The 22,657-nt window shown below is 46.7% G+C and overlaps 1 protein-coding gene across 1 annotated transcript in view; it reads left to right on the top strand.

Annotated features, from left to right (window-relative positions):
* Positions 1-5,997: 5,997 nt before the first annotated feature.
* Positions 5,998-22,657, top strand: part of CTXND1 (cortexin domain containing 1) — a 54,555-nt gene continuing 37,895 nt past the window's right edge. Inside the window, exon 1 of the mRNA XM_032624773.1 lies at positions 5,998-6,069. The gene's annotated coding sequence lies outside the window, so the exon portion shown is untranslated. The remainder of the gene's footprint in view (positions 6,070-22,657) is intronic.

Raw genomic sequence — 22,657 nt, 5'->3', positions numbered from 1 at the left:
TTCCCCTCATACTTTAGTGTATTTGCTGAGGGCACGTGGGTACCGCCCGGAAACAGGCTACAGAACAGCAGTACCTCCATACCTCCTCCTATGGTACGAGGGACCATAGGCTGGGCTGACACCTCCCTCCTGCACCTCCTCCAAAGGGGCTTCACTCCCTTGTCTGCATCTCCAGCCCCGAGGGGCACTGAGCATCGACACCCTTGAGTCTTCCCCTTCCAGCTAAATGCCCTGAGCCTTTGGCTTGGCAGAACCTAGGGAGGCAATAGACCAGGAGGTCTGGTGTCACTTGGCCACACAGTAACAATTTCAACTTCAAGAGTGAAAATGTGACGATGGCAGGTGAGGCAGTTGGACGTGGCAGAAACTACCTCAGCCAGAGACTCAGGAGACGGGTTCTAGTTCTGGGATTCTGGACTGAAGTCTCAGGACTTTGGACCAGCTACTCGATCTCTCTGTACTCTCCGTTTCCTCATCTGAAAGACTTTGGATTTCACTTTGAAATGGAAAACCAGTGGAGATTTCTGCAAAGCAGTGGTAGGCGTGGGTTTTTTTCACTATTATTAGTGAAACATTGCTTTACAATGTTGTGTTAGTTTCTGCTGTGCAGCAAAGTGAATCAGCTATATGTATACATACATCCCCTCTTTTTTGTTTTTCTTTGTTTTGTTTTTTTAATTTATTTATTTTGGCTGTGTTGGGTCTTCGTTGCTGTGTGCAGGCTTTCTCTAGTTGCCGCGAGCGGGGGTTACTCTTGGTTGAGGTGCGTGGGCTTCTCATTGCGGTGGCTTCTCTTGCTGCAGAGCACGGGCTCTAGGCGCCTGGGCTTCAGTAGTTGCGGCACGTAGGCTCAGTAGTTGTGGCTCACGGGCTTAGTTGCTCTGTGACATGTGGGATCTTCCCGGACCAGGGATCGAACCTATGTCCCCTGCATTGGCAGGTGGATTCTCAACCACTGCGCCACCAGGGAAGCCCCTATCCCCTCTTTTTTGGATTTCCTTCCCATTCAGGTCACCACAGAGCATTGAGTAGAGTTCCCTGTGCTATACGGCAGGTTCTCATTAGTTATCTATTTTGTACATAGTAGTGTATATATGTCAATCCCAATCTCCCAGTTCATCCTACCCCCCTTCCCGCCTTGGTAGCCATACGTTTTTTCTCTACATCTGTGACTCTATTTCTCCTTTGCAAAAAAGTTCATCTGTACCATTCTTCTAGATTCCACATATAAGTGACATTATACGATATTTGTTTTTCTCTTTCTGACTCACTTCACTCTGTATGACAGTCTCTAGGTCCTCCACATCTAAAGCAGTGGTAGGTTTTAAAGAGGGTAGCTGTGGCCACTGTTTAGAGGAGTGGCCAAATTCTGAATGTATTCTGTAGATAGGCCCAACTTAATTAACTAGTTGGTTAGATTTAATTAATTAAAATTAATTAGACTAGTTAGATTTAGTGAATTAAATCCATCTCATTTCACAGATGAGACCCTGAGGATCAGAAAATGGATGGGACTTACCGAGGTTCCAAGACTTCACCCAATTTGGTCCAGTGCCCTGTCCGCATTCAGCTAGAGGGCAGGTGGAAGGTGCGCAGGGAACGCTTGGGATTAATATGGGGCTACGAATTCTCAGCCAGGGAACTGAGTTCTCAGCATTTGAAGAGAGAGATGAGACTGGGAAAAGCCTAGACTATCAGGATGCTGAAGGACTGAAACATAAAGTGGGAACTTTCCCCCAAGATTTCTTTTCTGAATGTTTAAATATGTTCATAATTTTTAAAACCTATGTCATTTAGAAAAGTATAAAAAAGAAAGTAAAAAAATCATCTGAAATTCCATCATTCAGAAAGAAAGCCTTTTGAACTCTTCGTTGATTACTCATCCGATATTTCTCTAAGCCTATATATATAATATATATATATAGCCATATATAAATAGATTCGATTTTACATAAATGGGATTATATTATGTATGTGTGTCTTAGTTCGTTCAGGCTGATGTAACAAAATACCATAAACTGGGTGTCTTACATGCAGCAGAAATTATTTCTCACAGTTCTGGAGGCCGGAAGTCCAAGATCGAGGCACCAGCTGATTTAGTGTCTGGTGAGAGCCAGCTTCCTGGTTCACAGACATGTTTCCTTCCTGCTGTGTCTTCTCATGGTGGACGCAAGTAGGGAACTCTCTAGGGTCTCTGTACAAGGGCATAATCCCACTAAGGAGGGCTCCACACTTATGACCTGGTCACCTCCCAAAGCCCCCACTTTCTATACCCTCACAGGGATTAGGTTTCAAAATATGAATTGTTCAGGGACATATTTAGTCTATAGCAATGTGGTTTTGCAAACGTCCTTTTACACTTAACATTATGTCGTGAACATTTTTTCTGCCAGTAAGTACAGAGTCACATTGTTATCATTAATGGCTACAAAATTCTCCACGCTATGGAGGATCTCATCCTGGCATGTCCTCTGTGAGATTCCATTAAGTACACAACATAGCACAAGAGCTGAGAGCTGGTGTCCGGAGTTAAACCGCCTCAGTTTAAATCCCAGTCCCCCATTTTCCAGCTGTGGGAACTTGGGGAAGTTGCTTGACTTCTCTGTCCTGTCTCCCCTTCTGTAAGATGGAGATGCTACACTTTCTCTTCAGCTGGACTTAGTAGGGGGGGTTTGGAGAGATTTGTTTTGTTTTGTTTTGTTTTGTTTTTGAGAATTAAGCAAGTTAATACACAGGAAGCACCTAGAACAGTGCCTGCATCACAGTGAAGTCTCAATATATGTCATCATTACTTAATTAACCCGTCCCCTAGCCATAGACATTTAGGTTGCTTCCAACTTTTCACTGTTAGAAATTCTTTATGCAAAGCAGTAAACATCCGCTGTATGCATTTGGTTCACTTGTCAAATTATCTCTTTAGATAAATTCTTGAAAATGGATTTGCTTGGTTTATGGCTACGCACATAAAGTATTCAATTTTGTTCTTAAACTGCTTTCTGGAAATAATACTAATTTACATTCTCAGCAACAGTGAGAAGAGAATGCCTATTTTTCCAAGCCCCACGCCAACGCTGAGTTTTGTCAATATTTTTAAATCTGCCAATCAAGAAAGTAAAAAGCGGGCTTCCCTGGTGGCGCAGTGGTTGAGAGTCCGTCTGCCGATGCAGGGGACACGGGTTCGTGCCCTGGTCCGGGAGGATCCCACATGCCGCGGAGCGGCTGGGCCTGTGAGCCATGGCCGCTGAGCCTGCGTGTTTGGAGCCTGTGCTCCACAATGGGAGAGGCCACAACAGTGAGAGGCCCGCATACCGCAAAAAAAAATAAAAATAAAAAAATAAAAAAAAAGAAAGTAAAAAGCACAACCTTCCCAACTTCTTATTTGTATTTATTTCATTGCAAGAGAGGATGGCTATTTCGTCCTATTTACCAGATGTGTTTTGTCCGATTTACTGGATGTTGTGAATTGCCGCTGGTCTCTTTAATTCTCTGTTCTATTAGGGTGATCATCTTTTTTGGTAATGACTGTAAAAGTTCTTTGTAAATTATGTACATTAAAATGTTACTGTAATATTAGGTCTACCAGATAAAAGACAGGACATCCAGTTAAATTTGACTATCAGATAGATGATTATGGCACATACTCATACGAAAAAATTATATGTTGTCTACCTGAAATTCAAATTTAACTGAGTGTTTGTATTTCTATTAGTCAAATGTAGCAATCTCATATCATATATATACGTATATGTAGTAAGTATCTTTTCCATCTTGTCATTTACTTTTTAACTTATTTTATTTTAAATTTATTTATTTATTCATTTTTGGCTGCATTCGGTCTTCGTTGCTGCGCGCGGGCTTTCTCTAGTTGTGGCAAGCGGTGGCTTCTCGTTGCACAGCACGGGCTCTAGTCTCATGGGCTTCAGTAGGTGTGGCACACGGGCTCAGTAGTTGTGGTGCACAGGCTTAGTTGCTCGGTGGCATGTGGGATCTTCCCAGACCAGGGATCGAACCCATGTCCCCTGCATTGGCAGGCAGATTCTTAACCACTGCGCCACCAGGGAAGTCCCTTATGGTGTCTGGTGTTTTTTTTTTTGTTTTTTTTTTTGTGGTACGCGGGCCTCTCACTGTTGTGGCCTCTCCCGTTGCAGAGCACAGGCTCCGGACATGCAGGCTCAGCAGTCATGGCTCACGGGCCCAGCCGCTCCGCAGCATGTGGGAACTTCCCGGACCAGGGCACGAACCCGCGTCCCCTGCATCAGCAGGCAGACTCTCAACCACTGTGCCACCAGGGAATCCCTATGGTGTCTTTTTTAACAAAGAAATTTATTTGGATTTTTAATAAACCATACCTATCAGTCTTTTCCTTCATGGTTTCATGTTATACTTAGAATTTCACAATCACAGGTTTACAACAAATATTCACCTAATTATTTTTTGGCTTCACTTTTTTACCTTCAGTATTGGATGGATTTGGAATTTATTTTGGCCTAGGGAACTATGTAGAAAATCAGCTTCCACTAGTCCAGTATCATTTTTTGAAAACTTCCTCTATTCTATCAACTTGAAGTGCCACATTTTAACACCACAGTTTCTCACGTACTTCTAAACTTGGGCTCATCGTCCTGCCCCATTGAACAGTCACCTCTGGGGCAGTAACATGCTGTTTTAATTACTGTGGCTTTGTGATAAAGGTGGTGTAGTGTGAGGGAGGTTTAAGCACAGGTGCAGAGGTTATGGAGGCAGAATGCCTGCTTCACATCCCTCATCCCCCACTCCTAGCTGTGTGATTTGGGGTGTGATATTTATCCTACAGGGCCTTATCTGAAAGTGACAGCAATATTAGTATCTGCCTCCCAGGTTTGTTGTGAGGATCAAAATGCATTAATACACGTAAAGCACTTCCTTAAATAGTAAGCCCTGGGTCACCGTTGCATTTTATTTATTCCTTCATGCATGTATGCATGCTTTCAGTTTAATATCCAACAGGCCTAGTTTCTCTTATACAGAAGCAGGCCTAGTTTCTCTTCTTTATCAACATTGTGTTGACTGTTCTCTCTTTATGCTCCCACATGAGACCTACAATCATTATGTCAAGTGAAAAAAAGATTCGAATTTGATGAAGACTATTGAATTTACAGGTAAAGATGATGTCACAAGGTTACAATGTGGGCGTATTTTTGTCCCAGAATAAGGATTGTGTCTTAATAGATTCCAGTCTTCTTTGGTGCCTCAGTAGACAGTAGAAGTTTTTAACAAAGTAGAATATATTCCCTGGTAAATTTATATTCCTAGCTTTTTATGGTTTTGCTAGTAGTGAGAATGATATTTTTTTTCACTGGCATTTCTAACTGGTTAGTGAATTTGGGATGTTTATTTTGTAACCTGCCAGTTCCTTGGAAAAGACGACTATTTCACTCAATCTTCAGTTTGGAGTTTCCATCTAAACAATCACATCTGCTGCCTATAGTCATTGTTTTCCTTCTACTTCCCAAATTTTTAAAAGCCCCCCCCCCCAATTTTTTGTTTGTTTTACAAAGGCACAACTTCAGTGTTTTTACACCTTTTTCCTTTTCTTGTCTGACTGCATTAACCAGACTTTCCAAACCAGCCTCTTGGTCTTGCTCCGAACTTTGATGGAAACGTTTGTCTCGCTATGAAGCATAATGCAGGCGGATCCTCTGAGAGAGGTATCTGCTTTCCCATGAAGGAAATATCTGATGGGAACGCCTGTGAACAGCATATCAGAGAAGCCCAGGCTGGTCTGTGCGCCTGAAAGGGGCTCTTGGGCCCCCCTCCGCGCTATCCACGCTCTGGTCTGGGGGCTGAAGTTTCTCCCTGCGTTTCCGCTTGAACAGCATCCAGCTGCCTCGCCTTTAAAATGCCGGGGCGGCCGCGGCTCCGCTCAGAGCCCCCATCTCGGCGGCTGGCCCGCGCTCGCCCGCGCCGCCGGGGCGCTGACTCAGCCGCAGCCCGGCCGCTGCCCGCCGAGCCGGGCCTGGACAGCTCCCTCCGCGCCCCGAGCCCCTGGCCGGCACGCGCCGCAGCGAGCGCTCGGGACGGCCTCGCCCGGTAAGCATTGCAGGAGCATCCCGGGACCCGCCGCCGCGGCGCCTGCGGGGCTGGGGCGCAGCGCGGTCGGCGGTGCCGCGGCGTCGCGCGGGTGGGTCCCCGGCCGCGGAGCCAGCCCACCGGCCACAGGCGGAGGATCTGCTCGCTGGGGTCCCGCCGGGCCCCGCCGCCCCCTCCGCGAGGGGACCCGCCTGGCCAGCCGGGACCGGGACGCCCCTCCTGGTGGCACGGCGCCCGGGGTGCGCCTCGGTGGGCACGGGAGGGCTGGCAGGTGGCTGCAGCCTTGGGCCGCCCGGGTGGGAGCCGCGCCGGGCTCCGCGTTGCAGCAGCCCCACTCCTGCTTCGGGGCTCGGGTCTCTAAAGCCTGGAAGAGCGGTGTGCTGTGTTCAAGGCGTAGTCACTCTCCTGGGCCGTCCCCTCTCCCTTTGGGGGTCCTCGGCCCCTCTCCACTGGGGGGTTTAAGGAGTCTGAGTTGAAACTGAATCAAAGTTAGAAATTTCTTTTCGTTAAGTTCAGTGCCTAAAATTCAGTCCCTTCTTGTGGCTGACAGTATACCTGGAACAGATTTTTCTCAGTGTAGCTGATGAAGGTCACATTTGAGGTAACTTCTGGGGAAAGTTCTGTTGGTGGCAGCCTTTCTAAAATGTCAGGCCCCGTTGGATTTTGTCCTGATCTGCAGCGAAAAGCCTCATACAACCTTTCAAATATTTTTTCCCTTGTCAGTGTAGAAGTGGAGAATGACTGGGTGATTTTGGGGGGAATGCATTATGGAACTGAATTTTATAATAGTCTCCATTGCTCATAAGGAAAGTTCTGGAAGGGAAAACCTGTCAGGAAAGACCAAGGTGATACACCTTCTCACTAGATGCCTGAACCTCCCCAGATTCCAACCAGAAAATCAGAGTATCTATGATGCAATCTTACTCGTTTACATAAAATATGTACCCAGGAAATTAGGGGGTTGATGCCTGGGTGCCAGGTAACTTGGGTCTCCTGTACTTTCCCTCCGTCTCTTTAAGCCACCACTTGAAATGAAGTGTAATAACCTGATTGGTGGTCTTTGCAAACCTACAAAGTGGGTTTAGGACATCAGAAAGCCGAACATCCAAGGCCTTAGATGTGATTTACGAATTGGATTTGGAATAAGGCTACCTTTTCAGGGATGGCTCAGCCTAAGACGTGTAGCAGCTTTGAGGAGAAGGAAAATTGTCAAGAAAAAACTTACCCTGGAAAACAGTTCTGGAACCAATGACTTCACATTTATCCAAAAGAGATATTGTGGGTCAGCTGCTAGTTGATTCTATATGATCTTTTAATATAGTCTTATTCCAAACGATTCATTTCCCAGTCACTTTTTTTTCAGTTGTATTTAATATTTCTGAACAACGTTCAGGTAATGAATGCTTGAAGTATAATGTGTCTCTGAACTCAAATACGTTTGGAAATTTATAGCAAATTTCCAGCTATTAGATAGTTAAGATGTAAATTTAAAATAGACAAGGTTATGGTAAAATAAAGGGCTTTTAAAATAGTAGGAACCTGAATTAGCCTGAAAAGAAATAGTTCTATTAACTGCTTATAAGTTGTGATTCAGAGGACTGCATGTCTCTCCAGTTTATTTACTTACAGGGTTAATGAAAAACGTAGCCACTCTGAATATACTGCCCCGCTAGTTAATTTTTCTCCAACAGATATTTACACGGCCAGGCCACACTATCACAGCACAGACTCAAAATCTGCAGTCCTTAGGTGGTTTGTGTGTAGTATCACTCAAATTCGACAACATTTCCAAGATTTACATGGAGAATGAAATGGTATCAAGGAAAATGTCCTTAAATTATCCTGTCCGGCCACAATAGAAAGAAGAGTGTTTCTAAAATTGACAAAGTTCCAAGACTCTGAGGCTAATGCTCTAGTAAGTCCTGACGTGTAGGAAGACCATAATGGCTCTGAATTTTGGCATCGAAGGCTCTGGAAATGGTCCATGTCAGTGAATTTTTTAGATAACTGAAGTTCACATTAAAAGTGGCAACATTTTCAAATATTTGATTTGTCTGGGAAGAAAATATCCCTCAAGTGCATCCCGTGCTTCCCTACAATTAGAAAGCTTGCTAATGAGAATGTATGCATTTCCTGACGCCTGGGGACCAGCCCCGTGAAAATCAGTTATCTTGTGTCCATAGCGGAGAAGGAGCCCTGACATTTGTAATCCAACAGATCAGCATTTAGTCCTGGCTCTGCCTGTGGTCAGATGACCTTGACTTAATCGAGATGCCTTTCTGAGCTTCTGTTCTCTCATTTGTAAACCCTAGGAGAACCGATACCTAAAAGTCAGTTCCATTTGTTAAGTACTTAGTGTTTGCCAAACATTTTATACATGCTGTCATTTAATTCCCAGAGAAACAATTATCATTCCCATTTTCCTGATGAGGAAACTTATGATCAGAGAAGCAACTTGAATTACCCAAGGTTAAAGGGTAGGAGAGCTGCTCTTCCAGACTGGGATCATCTGATTGTGAAACCTATATTCTTCTGACATATCAGATGAAGTTGCTAAAACGAAAACATCCCTGATGTAGAGTCAGCACTCAAAAACAAAACAAAACAAAACAAAACGGTAGCTGCCATTAACTATGATGACCAGTTCCACTTTGTGAGGGTGAAGTTAAATGAGGTCATTCACATTTGAGCCTGGGAAGTGGTCCCTCTGTAACTGGTCTGTATACAATCAGTTATTACATGGAAGCTCCTAACTCTTTCTGAGACTCGGTTTCCCTGTTTTAAACTTAGGAAACCAATGCCTTCTTTGCTGGGTGGTTGTGGAAATCATAGTCGGTGATGTATATGAAAGAGCCTAGCACATAGTAACGAAGCCTTTGTGGACCCCCCCTTCCGGAGTCTGCCCCTGTCTTTACCATGGACATCCGTGCTCCATAGGTTTCCTCTGTGTGTTCTTGAACACAGGGCCCTATGCTGGCCATTCGTAAAGGTGGTCCCCCCAGGAAAAATGATGCTTCCAGCCCTTCAGATGGAGCCCCCTTGGAAAACTTATTTCAAGGGAAATATAGAAGGCCAACATCCTTGATGGGAACAGGTGAAGTTGGGATCCCTCATGCCAGAATCTCGTAAGAGACCCCTGTAGCACAGAGCGGCGTCCATACAAACAAGCATCCTTCAGCGTGTCTGTCCCCTTTAGTCATGTCCTGCCCTCTTGCTGACTCAATGACAAAAGAGTGAACGTGCCCCTGGGTCTCAGTAAATGACTGGCCTCAAGGCACACATTTCATGTTCAGTATATAGTTTACACTCTGTTCTTATGGGAATTTAAAAAATTTTTAATTCTTTTGATATTTTTTAATGTTTACATTATTTTTAAGTATTTTATTCTACTCCATAATACGGCTTTGTGTTAATATAAAGCAAGGCAGCCCACTACCAACACCACTCTGAGAAGGAAGTGCCCTTCTATCCTGGGCCACAGTCCTGCACCCTCCATGGTATGCATTTCCCCAGGTAGGGAGGCCAGGCCCTAGAAGGGTTTGGACCCTTCCTCTAAAAGATCTGGCTCCTAACACCTTGGCACATAGAACCGTACAGACTCCAGAATGGCATTTAATCCTTGCCCTTGGGATGGCGTGACAGAAAGGAGCCCTGAGTTTCCCCTACAGATTGAGCAGGGTTAGAGAAGCAGCCACTCCTGCAACCCTTGCCCGTGGCAGACATTGGGGTTGAAATATGGTGTTTCCGTGGACATGAATGTGGACATGAATTTTCATGCACAGGTAGCCATAACAAGTTGACCAGAGGTGACATTCTATTTGTCATCCAGCAGTTGACATTAATAGCCAACAAGTGTCCTGGAAGCGTCTGGCCTTCATCATGACATCCGACTCTCTCCGGTGACACTGACTTCTCCTCGGCTCAGATTGAGCTCCCTGTGTTCTAGAAGACTGCAAACGGATTGGACACATCTGTCACGCCTCCTTCACTTGGCCAGAGCAGACATTGCTAGTCAGTCATGATGTTCTTTCCCACGCAGCCAGAATGAGGCCTCAGAACCCTCAGCAACTGCCTGGGGTTGGCTCATGAAATGGTATTTCGTTGGGCATTGTAGGCAGTAAGAAGATACTGGGGAGTTTTAAGGGACACTGTGGAGTTTTAAGACATAGGAGTAAGATGACGGCCCCCTCACCTTTCCCCAAGCCCTCTTATAAGCCATAGGGACATTGACAAAATCTACCCCTGTGCGGCTCAACATGTCCCCAAACTTGCTAAGACAGAAGTGCCAGCCCTCGGTGGTGGCCTCTAGGTTATCCTGATGCAGTGTTGCCAGTGGGCCTCGGGGAGCTCACCTGTGCCCACCTTGGGCTGCCTGCATTGAATCAGGTGTAGCTTGTACAAGCAGGACATCTGTGTTAATTTCCTGGGGTACTGTAACAAAGTACCGCAGGCTGTGGGCTTAAACAACAAGAACTTACTTTCTCACCGTTCTAGAGGCAAGAAGTCTGAGATCAAGGTGTCAGCAGGGTGGGTTTCTTCTGAGGCCTCTCTCCTTGGCTTGCAGACAGCTGCCTTCTCCCTGTGTCTTCACATCTGGCTTCCCTCTGTGTGTCTGTGTCCTAATCTCCTCTTCTTATAAGGAGCCCACTTGTATTGAATTAGGACTCACCCGTATGACTTCCTTTTACCTTCATTACCCTTTTAAAGGCCCCCATCTCCAAACAGAGTCACATTCTGAGGTCCTGGGAGTTAGATCTTCAACATACGACTTGAGGGGAGCCAGGGACACAATTAAGTCCATAACAACATCTGAGGGAATGATGCTTGAACTTGGCCTGTTTGAGAGGGTGCGGTCCAGGCTGGCAAAGTTACAAGACCCCATACAGAGGACCAGCCACAAGTACCAGGTCTCTGGAGGGCGTGGATGGACCTGCATCCAAACTTCCATCTTTAAGGCAGTTGTTCAGCTTCCAAGATGTCCCTCCTCTTGGAAATAGTCTGCTCCCCTCTCTTATTAACTGATGTTTGGGAAGGGTGCTCTTGTCCAGTGGGCCAACGAACTGGCCAAATGGACGTTCTGGATTTGACTCCCAGGAGGTGACCTGGGCTCCATCAGTATCGACCATTAGGCGGAATTGTCTAGTATGATCAGAGCATATGTTTCCCTTCCCTGTGCCCCAGTTAAAACACTAAGACAGTCATTCTCAGTGTCTACAGAAGAAGGGAGAAACATTGCCACCATTGGCAAACCACGCTTTGAAACTCCTGCACCTCCCCCCTGGCCGCATCTCCAAGCGACCAAGGACAATATTGTTAATCAATATACATGCCCAGTGGACTGAAACTCTCCTAACCATCTGTCTTCTTGTTCAGCACTTTCTCTGGTTTCTGAGAATGCTCCTTAGAAAGATAATGAGTATCTAGTGAGTGAGGGGAGGTTGGGTCTGCAGTATTTCTATCAAGAATTGATTTCCGGGACTTCCCTGGTGGTCCAGTGGTTAAGAGTCCATGTTTCCAACACAGAGGGTTCCCGTTCGATCCCTGGTTGGGAAACTAAGATCCCACATGCCACGTGGCATGGCTAAAAAATAAATTTTTAAAAAATAATAAATAAAAATAAGCATAAAAATAAAGATATCCAAAAAAAAGAATTGATTTCCCCTCTTACCACTCTGCTCCCCGTCCCCTCAGTGCCTCCACTCCCCCATTCAGAGGAGGGGTTCCCCACCTGTGATTCCAAGGAAGGAACCCTTAGGGTCTTGCTCGGTTACAAAATGAGGTGCAAGGGCTGCTTTGTGGCTTCTGGACTGGGTTAGAAAAGGCCATTCGACTAATGCTGGGGACACGAGGGACTCTGGGTTGCCAGGTTCCCCGGACCTGGCTCCAAATCTTAACTCCACTGCTTACAGCTATGTGACCACAGACAAATCACCCCACCACTCTGAGCCATAGTTTTCTCACGCATAAAATGGAGATAGGAACGCTGAATTCCGAAGTTCCAGGAGGAGCACAGAAGAGAACATGTGAAATCAAGTAGCACCGCGCTTACCACGCAGCAGGCCTGCAGAAGCGCGTGTGGAATCTGACTCTGATTGTACCTGACGTTGCAAGAATGAAACAGAGAAATTCTCGAAGAATCAGCTGGGAGGCTCGTTGTAAGGTTCACATTCAGAGGCTCAACTCTGAACCCCTGAATCAGAGCTACCCGGCACAGAGCTGACAATGCACATTTCAACAAGCTCTGAGAGAGATGATTAGCACGCTAAACTTTGGAGCCTAAAGTTTGAGAATCACACCCCCTGCTTGGGGAAATTAGCACTCTTTGCACACTTGCTTGATTTAAACTGTGGACCCCTCCAGGTCCACAGCTCCTTCTGTCTGGACAGAGACACGAATGCTCTCTCTCCTTCTCGACCTAGAGAGGCACATTCGTTCCCACAACAGGCTTCACTCAAGGGCATTTTGTAATTTCCTGTTTTCCACAAAAGTCACGACACAGCCGGCTGTCAGCACGACCTGTAGCCAAAGCTTTGCTGTCCAGGCTGACGTGGCCTCAATCTCCGTTGCACCAGCGCTGGAAAATCACAGAAGGACAAACAGCGGAGGCTGTATCTGGAAAGAAACCTGTGCTTCTAGGTCTAAGGCAATTGTGTCTTTGACCGTTACTTTTTTACCACAAAAGTCCAATTTCAATCTACTGCTCCAATTTCAATCTATATGTTCATCTTTGATCTGTCTTGTGGTATTTTTTTCACCTTTATACAGAGTAAACTTTGAAATGATCTCAGTTTGCTTCTTTGGAGGAGAAAGATTTTATAAGCTTAATAGCTGAGTCCTTTGGATTCAGAGCAAGGAAGGTTTACCATTTATTTTTAAAGGTATTTGCTCTGAAAAAATTTTTTTTCTGATTATTCAAGTTATAGATATACTTTGTAGAAGTTTGGGGAAATACCGAAAAATAAAAAAAGGAGGAAATAACAACTACCTACGATCCCCAGCACATCACTATCATTTTGGTAGTTCCTCCTGTACATACCTTTCCCCCCATATACACATACCTTTTTGGTGTTATTTCTCATTTGCTTGTTTACATAACTGGAATTTGTGAGCATAAAACCAATGACTTGTGTCAAGAGCAGAGGATGCTGTAGGGCTCGGGGTGGCCCTGGGACAGGGCTCACTCTTGGAGAGTGAGTTTGATGAGGACTTTGGACGATGGGCAGGGTTTGAGCAGCACAGGTAGGCAGGGTGTCATTTCAGGCAGCGAGAGTGGTGGCAGAAAGAAATAGGGGCAGCAGGGACAGAGCCTCAGGGTGGTTTTGAAACATGTCCACAAATTCTTTGACACTCATTCCACCAAGAGGTGGAGCCCGCGCCACCTCCCCTTGAGCCCAGGTGGGCCTTCGTGGCTGCCTCAGTGAATAAAATTGTTAACACAAGTTTGTGTGCCCGAGGCACAGTGAGGATACACAGTGAGGCCAAACAAACTGAAACATCGGCATTTGGAGCAGAGAAAGGGTTATTGCAAGGGGACGGGTGGCTCATGCCCTGAAAAGCCTCGAGCTCCCCAAAGGGTTTTGGCAAAGCCTTTTTAAAAGCCAGGTGAGGGAGGGGATCGCAGAGTTCACTGATGGGCTGATGATTAGGGAACAGGGTGGTGTCACAGGGGTTAACTTTGTCAGTCCTTAGGCTCCGGGAGGCCTGGGGCAACGTGCTCATGGTCATCAAGTAGTTAACATCTTCCATTTGATGGGGGGTTTTCACATCTGCAAGACAACTCCGGAAATTTGCATCAAATACTGTTACCTAGGTACTTCAGAGAGGAGCTAAAGCAGAGGATCTAGGGGGAAGGAAGGCCCCATAGGGTCCTGCTCGGTTACAAAATGAGATGCAAGGGATGCCTTGTGGCTTCTGGACTGGGTTAGAAGAGGCCGTTCGACTAATGCTGACCTCTCTTGGGACACTTGCTCTGTGACCCTTGAGCTGCCTGAGGTCGCCACGTGGAGAGACCACGTCACTGAGGGCAATGCCCGAGGAGCCTGCCTGCTCCAGCCCCCGCTATGAGTCTTCCCAGCCTGGACGTGAGACCCGTGAGCGACGGAGCCTTCCAGAGGACCCCAGGCCCACCCAGCACCCGACCTTAACTGAACGTCAGAACTCCCAGCAAGAGCTACCCAGCTGAGCCCAGTCAGCCTCCAGCTTCATCAGCAAAACAAATGACTGTTATTTGTTTATGAATCAATAGCCAGAATAAGTCTCTTCAGGGACCATGTTTATTCCAGTCTTGAGGCAAACACACGATTGCCAAGGGCAACACGAGGATGTCTGGGGTCACAGCCTGGAGGCCCTTGATGCCCAAGGCCTGATTTCCCCAAACTGCTCAGCTACAAGTCATCACCTGCAGAGGAATAGAATAACGGCAGCTGGTGTTTGCACCATCATCTCTACACGTGGGCACTATGCTTAGTGCTTTCTGTGACGTCACTCCTCTAATCCTTATCTTGACTCTATAAGGTTGCTGCTGTAACCATCACCCTATTTTACCCGTGAGGAGACTGGGGCACCAAGAGATTAAATAATTGACCCAAGGTGCATTGCCAGGAAATGGGATCGGGGCTGAGATTCAAAACCCAGGGACTGGCTCCGGTTCCTAGTCTCAACCTTTATACTCTCTCCCTGTCCAGGGAGTGCTGGAATACAGACGAGATTGTATATCTGAAGGTGTAGGTACTTAACGTACCAGGGGCTGAACTGACCTTCTCTGCGGGAAAGATCTAGTCCAAAGAGCTCCAGGAGGGTCTGCAAGAGCAGCGGCATCACCAGGAAACTTATCAGAAACGTAAGTCCTAGTCACTGTGTCACCTTTGCTTTGATTGCAGAGGACTGTGTCTGGGTCTGATTAACCTTTCTTACAACCAGCACTGTGCAAAGCTATCCAATCCTTGCTGACCAGTCCACCAGCATCACCCTTTGCTGTGAGCCCTTCTGTACAGACTCAGAGGAGAGTCTACCCAGTTTTCATCAATGACGGTCCTTTACTTTCCCGAAAAAGAGACCCCTTAATTTTCTGCATGTCCTCCTGGGAGAGGGAGGTCTGGCTTTGCCCCCCGTGTCTTACCTGCGGAGCAGGCAGCTACAAGCCCAGCCTGCCATAGTCAACCGTGTGTCAGGCTGCCCCTCCCCACGGTTCGGTTTATCAAGAATAATAAAAGGATGCTTGTAGGGCCTGTTGATCTCAACACACCCTTTACCAGCGTATCCCCCATCGTCCTGAGCTGGGGGCTTTGCACATAAATTCTCAGGCCTCATCTGTTCACTTGAATCCTGCTTGCTGGGCTCAGAGGAAAGAAAGCATTAGCAGACTGTGAGAGGATTGCTCTATGTTCTGCAGAAAACAAGCCGACATTTCCAAGGACTCTAAACAGAGAAGGGTGATGAGTAATAACAGGCTGGACTCATCTTCTCATTTCCCACACCCTTGGTGACTGGGATGTGAAATTCGGCCAGGTGCTGCGTGACGGTCTCTGTGCGGACGGGGAGATCCAGAAGACGGACGCTGTGCTGTTCCGCGCTCCAACAGAGCTGGACTCCTCTCGCTCTGCAGATGGCCCGGAGCGTCAGACTCCTCCAACACCCGCTGTTTTCCCCCAGGAGCCGCCAACACCATTCTTTCCGCTTGTGCAAAATGCTCTCCCATGTTTGTTTTTTAAAAATAAATTTATTTATTTTATTTATTTTTATTTTTTTTGGCTGCATTGGGTGTTCGTTGCTGCGTCTGGGCTTTCTCTCTAGTTGTGGCAGGTGGGGGCTACTCTTCCTTGCGGTGCACGGGCTTCTCATTTCGGTGGCTTCTTTTGTTGCGGAGCATCGGCTCTAGGTGTGCAGGCTTCAGTAGTTGTGGTGCATGGGCTTAGCTGCTCCGCGGCATGTGGGATCTTCCCAGACCAGGGCTCGAACCTTTGTCCCCTGCATCGGCAGGTGGATTCTCAACCACTGCGCCACCAGGGAAGCCCGCTCTCCCATGTTTCCTGCTCCATCTAAGCCGGAAGCCCCGAGAGGTGGGTGTCACTGCCCCATTCTCGTGAGGAAGCACAGCGACCCACCCAGGCTGCCACACTGGTCACTAGCTCAAACTGAGCCCAGTTTGAGACGGCCACGTCTGGTCTGCATGCCACCTCATCTCACGGGCTCCCAGTTGGGAGGCATTCTTTACCCAAGGGGGTGGAGAGAGATGCTTTTGCATCTGAAATTTTGCAGGAAAGGTAGGAAAGGAGGTGATGACACTAAAGCGTTTGGATTCTCTTAATGTGTCACTACCTGGCTGGCCCTAGAGAATATCTCTGACCTCTTGTCCAAGGCATGTGCTGCAGCTCTTGGGCACCAACCTGTGAAGACTCCCCCATTTCAGGGTCCTGCCCACCCCACTCCTCATTCACCCACCCAGTGGCCACCCTTCTAGGTCTCCTGGGGCCTGGTTCAGAGAACAAGCCAAGGTGACAGTGGACAAAGGGAATTCCCTGGGTGGTAAAGTGTCTAGTAACCATTGAAGTGGCCACTGCCCAATGTGTAACTTTTCCAGCATACCTTGGAGAGACCTAACTTTGCATTTACCAAGCTGGGGGAGCTTAAAAGCCCCCAACAACCAGGCCACATAGGAGACCCTGGAGGCTCCTGAAGCCAGGAGTAGTTGAAAGGAATCAGAGGATCGGCAGATGGAAACTACAGCTCAGCATGGTCACAGACGAAATCTTTGACAAGTCCAAGGCTCTGGACCTCCCTGGGTGACAAAGATTGCATGTTCTAACTCATGACCTGCTTCTTTAAGCAACACATGCCTGGAATAGCAAAATCAAATACCTCCAGAAGCCGGGCAGGGAACATAATGACTGAAGGAGGCTGGGTCTAAGACAATAGGGAGTGGTGGAGACTGTGGAAAATGAGACCCAGGAACTGTCTAAAAGGGATGCTGGCAACTTAGCTCCCACTACACGTTGCCGAGCCGATATGTAGGCCCAGGATCGCCAGACCCGACAATCTTCCAAAAGCAGAAACTCTGAATCTTATCCAAAACCTCCCAATGGCCAATTCTTTAAAATTAAAACAAAATTCAACTCATAGCCATTCTGCAGCCCAAGCATAGCATATCTTTGCCCAAATCTACCAGAGGACACTTTTGTGACCTTGGACGTCCACACTACGCTCGCATTGTCTGGTGGAGTGACATAGGAGACCCAGTTTAGAAAACAGACAATTCAAAGCTGTTCTGGCGAGGAGTAGCCGGATGGGACCATATCTTGGCCGCCCTTTGCTGCCCCAGGGGGTGTTGGCCCTGAGACCATGGAAACTGAGGATTCTTCCCCAGGCACACAGGAGCCCCCTGGTGGGCCAGGAGAGTTTCTGCAGGTTTCAAACTAGCCACGAAGTCCCTGAAAGCAGAGCGAAGGGCGTCTGGGGTGAAGGAGCTCATTTCAGGACCCGTCCATCTGGCCTGCCTCTCAACAGGGTCAGTCACTTGGAGTGACCGTGATGCAGTCAAAATGCAGTCTCTTTAGGGTGGTGTCCCCAAATCTTCTCAACCTATGTCACATATAATGGGCTCAGAGATATCTGCCTGGATAAGGAGGTCTCTCCGAACCTCAGTTTCCCATCTATAAAATAAGAATACTAGTCCCCGCTCTGCCCACCTCCCAAGGGCATTATAGGAATGCAAATGGGATATGGATGTGAAAGTGTTAGATGTGAATCAAGGCAGAAGATAGGGCTTATTGCCATTTCGCGTGTCTGGGTTCTTGGCTAGCAAGAGCAGACGAACTTGACTTTGGTCCTTCTCTCCTCCTTCCCCAGCTGCACTAGGCAAGCATCCAGGAGGCAGGCCCAGCATTATGGATTTCTGAATGTCAGAAGTCACATCAGGACGCCATGGTTTTGCCAGTGGCAGTGTGTTTCTGTCATGCTATGGGTAGAACGGGTGGGCTACTGCAGGGGGCCCACACTGGTCTTGAGGGGTACCTGCCTCCTTGACAGCCAGAGAGCCCGTCCAGTCCTGCAGACACTGGGTGATGACAGAAGGTAGAGTAGGGGCCGCCATCCCCACTGTCTCCAGCCACTGAGCATCCCCTCTGCTCAGAGGGGTGTATGGGGGTCCCTGCCCTCAAACGGGGAGAGGAAAGGAAGATGGGCACATGACTGCTGAAGCCTTTCTATGTTGGACCAGAGCACACACTTGAAGCCAAGTCATAAGGAACCCGAAAGGAGATCTTCAATTCACATCAGAAGGGGTGGTTTTGAACTTGGCCTGAAATATTTCTCTGGGGAGTGGGCTTTAGAGGCAGAAGGGTCTGTGTGAGCAAAGGCATGGAAGTGGGGAAAGATAATTTTTTTTTGGAACCAAGATTTTCAGTTTAAGAGGTAAGAGATATATTCATTTGTTCATTTTAATTGGCATTATTATACATTTATGATTTTTTAAGATATTTTTCCTGATTTGATCCAATGAAAAGACCAAGAAGCAATACACCCTCGTAGCACTGAGCATCCCTAGGACCCAGATTTTGGTATCTAAATACAAGTTCCCATTAAAGGGAGCCAGTTCTCCTTAGGGAAATGACTGATTCTAGGGAATGTTGCTAACTGATGCCAAAGACATCTTGTTGATCTAAAAAGCAAAGAAGATTTCAGGGACTGAGATGATGTCAAAAGCTTATAAAAACCAGATTCATAGGGCTCCGTCTGGTCAAAACTGGGACAATTTTTGCCTGATTCTACTTGACTTAAATGTATTGACTATGTGAAAATCTACTAAATCGATCAAAATATTGTGTTTGTGAAACACAGTGATTGGAGTATAATATATGAGAAAAGGAGAAGCAGGAGACAGGAAAGGAAGCGGAGGGGAGGGGAGGGAAAGAGAGGAGGAGAGGAGGGGAGAGAGGGAACGGGGGAAAGAGGAAAAGAAGTGAGGGGAGCGGAGCAAAGGCCACCCTCCCGCCTAGACACCCACTGCCTTAGGAAATCTGGACTGTTAAAAATAGGAAGGCACATAGCACAGGGAGATCAGCTTGGTGCTTTGTGTCCACCTAGAGGGGTGGGATAGGGAAGGTGGGAGGGAGACGCAAGAGGGAGGGGATAGGAGGATATATGTATAGGTATAGCTGATTCACTTTGTTATACAGCAGAAACTAACACACCAGTGTAAAGCAATTATACTCCAATAAAGATGTTAAAAGAAAAATAGGAAGACTTTTCCTGCGAGCTCCCTGCCCATCCAAACCCTACTTGTTCTGAAGGGGGCGGGGGGTGGGACTCTGGTGGGAAGGCTTCCCAGGAGACATCCCTGCAGGGCTCCTCCTGCCCTGAGCACCGGCACCCTGGCCCTGGGGAGTGGTCTGAGTGAGCGGTCACACCCAGGGGCTCTGCTGCCCATAGGTGAGCCTTTGACCTCCCGCCCACTTCTTAGTTGCTATTGGCTGGGCCATTGCTAGGTTTCTTTTTTTTTTTTCATAAGTATAGAAATTTATTATTTGTAGAGCACAGTTCCAATAAAATTGGGAGACTTTTCAATATCTCTCCCTTAATAAAGAAAAATTTTAGTAAACAAGATGACAAGGTACCCACATTATTTGGAGAAAAATTGTAACATACCTTGTAAAACAATTCTGAAATTGAAGAAGGTAAATTAAAATGATTATTCTGGACTAATATGAATGATTTAATGTTTTATAGGTGAATTTCTTAAAAGTCACTAAAGTTTATAGCAGAGTTGTATTTTATATGTGTTAATACCTGTGTGATACCCTGGGAATCTGTTTCTTTATTTATAAAGCAGAGGTACCGTGCCTCTCCCCACCCCCAAGGCCTTGGCCAGGGGGCAGTGAATGAGCACTAAGGCTTTTGGGCACAGCAGCTGGTATTGGCTGGATTCCAGCACTTTCACCCCATAGCGCTAGTCTCCCAGCGGCTTCCCCTCAGGGCCTGGCACGAAGCAGGACCCAAAGGTGAAGGAGGCCAGGTTTCTCCTGGGGACTTCTCTATGTCCCAGGATGTCTGGGTGGCTTCAGAATAACGATGCTAGCAGCTGAAAAGAAAATAATGCCCCTCGTCAAGGGCTGCTTGAGCGTTTATTCACTGGTTTTATTTTCATTTACAGGTGACATGTGCCACTGGTTTTTATATCTTGTACAAAGTGCCTCCAATAAACAGATGCATTTTTATTTTTATTTTTTTTCTGGCTGCACCTTGCAGCATGTGGGATCTTAGTTCCCAGACCGGGGATCGAACCTGTACCCCCTGCAGTGGAAGGGCGGAGTCTTAACCACTGGACCGCCAGGGAAGTCCCAAACAGATGTATTTTTAAAGAGCTCTTATCAGTGAATCAGTGAGACAAATCAGCTTCTAAAATCCTTTTCCCCTTAAGAGTTGTCTGGAAAGTTCTCAGGACTTCCAGAAGGGAGTCTCCACGAAGAGACTTCTCACGTTACAGGGCGATTAAGAACTGATTCCTCTGCGAAGAGCGCATCATTTGGTGGGAGGCGGGGTGCTGGGGGGAAGTTGAGCCTGCAGTTCAATGTAACAGATCCGCAGGCCGGCAAATCAGTTTAGCGTGGGCTCTAAGCCATGTCCCCATCGGGGTCACCTGGCGGAACAGGCAAAACAAGACAGCCATATAGAGAGGGAGAGCTTGGTCCTCCCTGGGGATGAGGGATATGGGCAGATGCAGATTTTATGAGCCCTAAAATTTATATAATTCAGGGAGCCCTCCTTCATAAAGCAACACAAAAATATGAAAAAAAATTAAGAACAAAAGAGGATCTTTATTTCGAATGAGGAAATAAATCACAGCCAATTACAAATAATAAAAACATTTCAAAAATATTTTTGTTTTAAAAAAAGATAAAAACCCTACAGACATCACAAAATCCATAAAAATTAACGTAATTTAAAAAATTCACTGCTTGCCCCACCTGGATGACATTCTTATTCCTACATTTTTGGCTGAATTTTGATCTCCCCTTCCTATTTCAACTACTTTGGTAAAATCATTTCTACAGAAAACAGAAATAGTGTCAATCTTCTTTCACAGTTGGCCAAACTTTGATTTCTTGGGGGGAGGCTTAATTTCAAATGTTTCTTTTAGCTTCGCACCTCATTACTGATAATGTCTTAAATTATCATATGTGAGGAAACCTCTGTCATGGTTTTCTCACTTATCAGGGGTTAAGATTTCAAGGCATTTCCAGTCTTCTCAGATGCAGACTGATCTTAGCTATTCTGAATGATGACACTCAGCCAGCTGTCTTTGATGTCCACACTACAGTGGGGTGTTCAGAGCTTCCTCACATCTTCATGGGTGTCAGTATTTCATGCCAATCCAGTAAGAAGTCAATAAGAGCCACACAGATGGCTGAACTAGGCCATTTCAGGCCAGGAAGAGCGTACCCAAGACAAAGGTGTGGAGTCCACTTTGGGGAAGTCCGGGCACCTGGGGGGGGTCCATGAGGCAGGAAAGCACATGGGAACAGATGGAGAGTGGGAAACAGTGTCAGAGGCTGGCAAGGCTCTGAAAATAGACTAAATGGCCTCTGCTTAAGGAATCCAAGGCCTGTCCATGACCATAAAAGCATGGGAAAGCCAATACAGTGGATTCTAAAGATCAAGTCAGACAAGCCTCAGTTTCAATCTTCCCTGCCACTTTGTAGCCAGGGAAACCTAGCTACACGTGGCATTTTTATAAGCAAGTCATTGTGGACCAGATAAATATATTCCAGTGATCCAAACTGAATGTATTTCCAACTGAACTTCCTCTTGGCCTGATCCCCCAAATGCCGCTGATTCTCGAAGGCCTCACACTGGAGGGGAAGTGAGCCCAGTGGTGGGCAACTGGAGTAGGAAGATGCAGTGTTCTTAATCATTTGAAGTTAATATATCTTGCTTTTGCAAATTTTGCTAAACTACATGACCATGAGAACATACTGTTAGAGCACATACCTCCCAAGGTCTTAGAAGGGGCCCATGCACGTGAGGGGCCCTGAAACTTAAGCACCATTAGCCTTATGGGAAAGGCACCTCTGAAGAGGGACACAGAAGATCTGGGAGGGCTTCCTGGAGGAAAGGGCCATTGAGCTAGGCCTAGGAGACTTTTTTTCATTTCCTGTGTAACTGTCAATTTTATTTAGTTTTCTTTTTTAATTTTAAAAAATTGCAGTAAAATATACATATCATACAATGTTACCATTTTAACCATTTTTAAGTGTATAGTTTAGTGGCATTGAGTACATTCACATTTTTGTATAGCCATCACCACCATTCATCTCTGGAATTTTTCCATATTCCTAAACTGAAACTCTTTGCCCATTAAACAGTAACTTCCCTCACTCAGGCCTAGGCTGGTCAATGAGCGTGAACATTTAAAGTGCAGGGACTAGGGCTTCCCTGGTGGCGCAGTGGTTGAGGGTCCGCCTGCCGATGCAGGGGACACGGGTTCGTGCCCCGGTCCGGGAAGATCCCACATGCCGCGGAGCGGCTAGGCCCCGTGAGCCATGGCCGCTGAGCCTGCGCGTCCGGAGCCTGTGCTCCGCAACAGGAGAGGCCA

Source organism: Phocoena sinus, chromosome 2 (assembly GCF_008692025.1).
Source record: "Phocoena sinus isolate mPhoSin1 chromosome 2, mPhoSin1.pri, whole genome shotgun sequence".
Taxonomy (NCBI): Eukaryota; Metazoa; Chordata; class Mammalia; order Artiodactyla; family Phocoenidae; genus Phocoena; species Phocoena sinus.
This window is presented reverse-complemented; position numbering and strand designations above follow the sequence as displayed.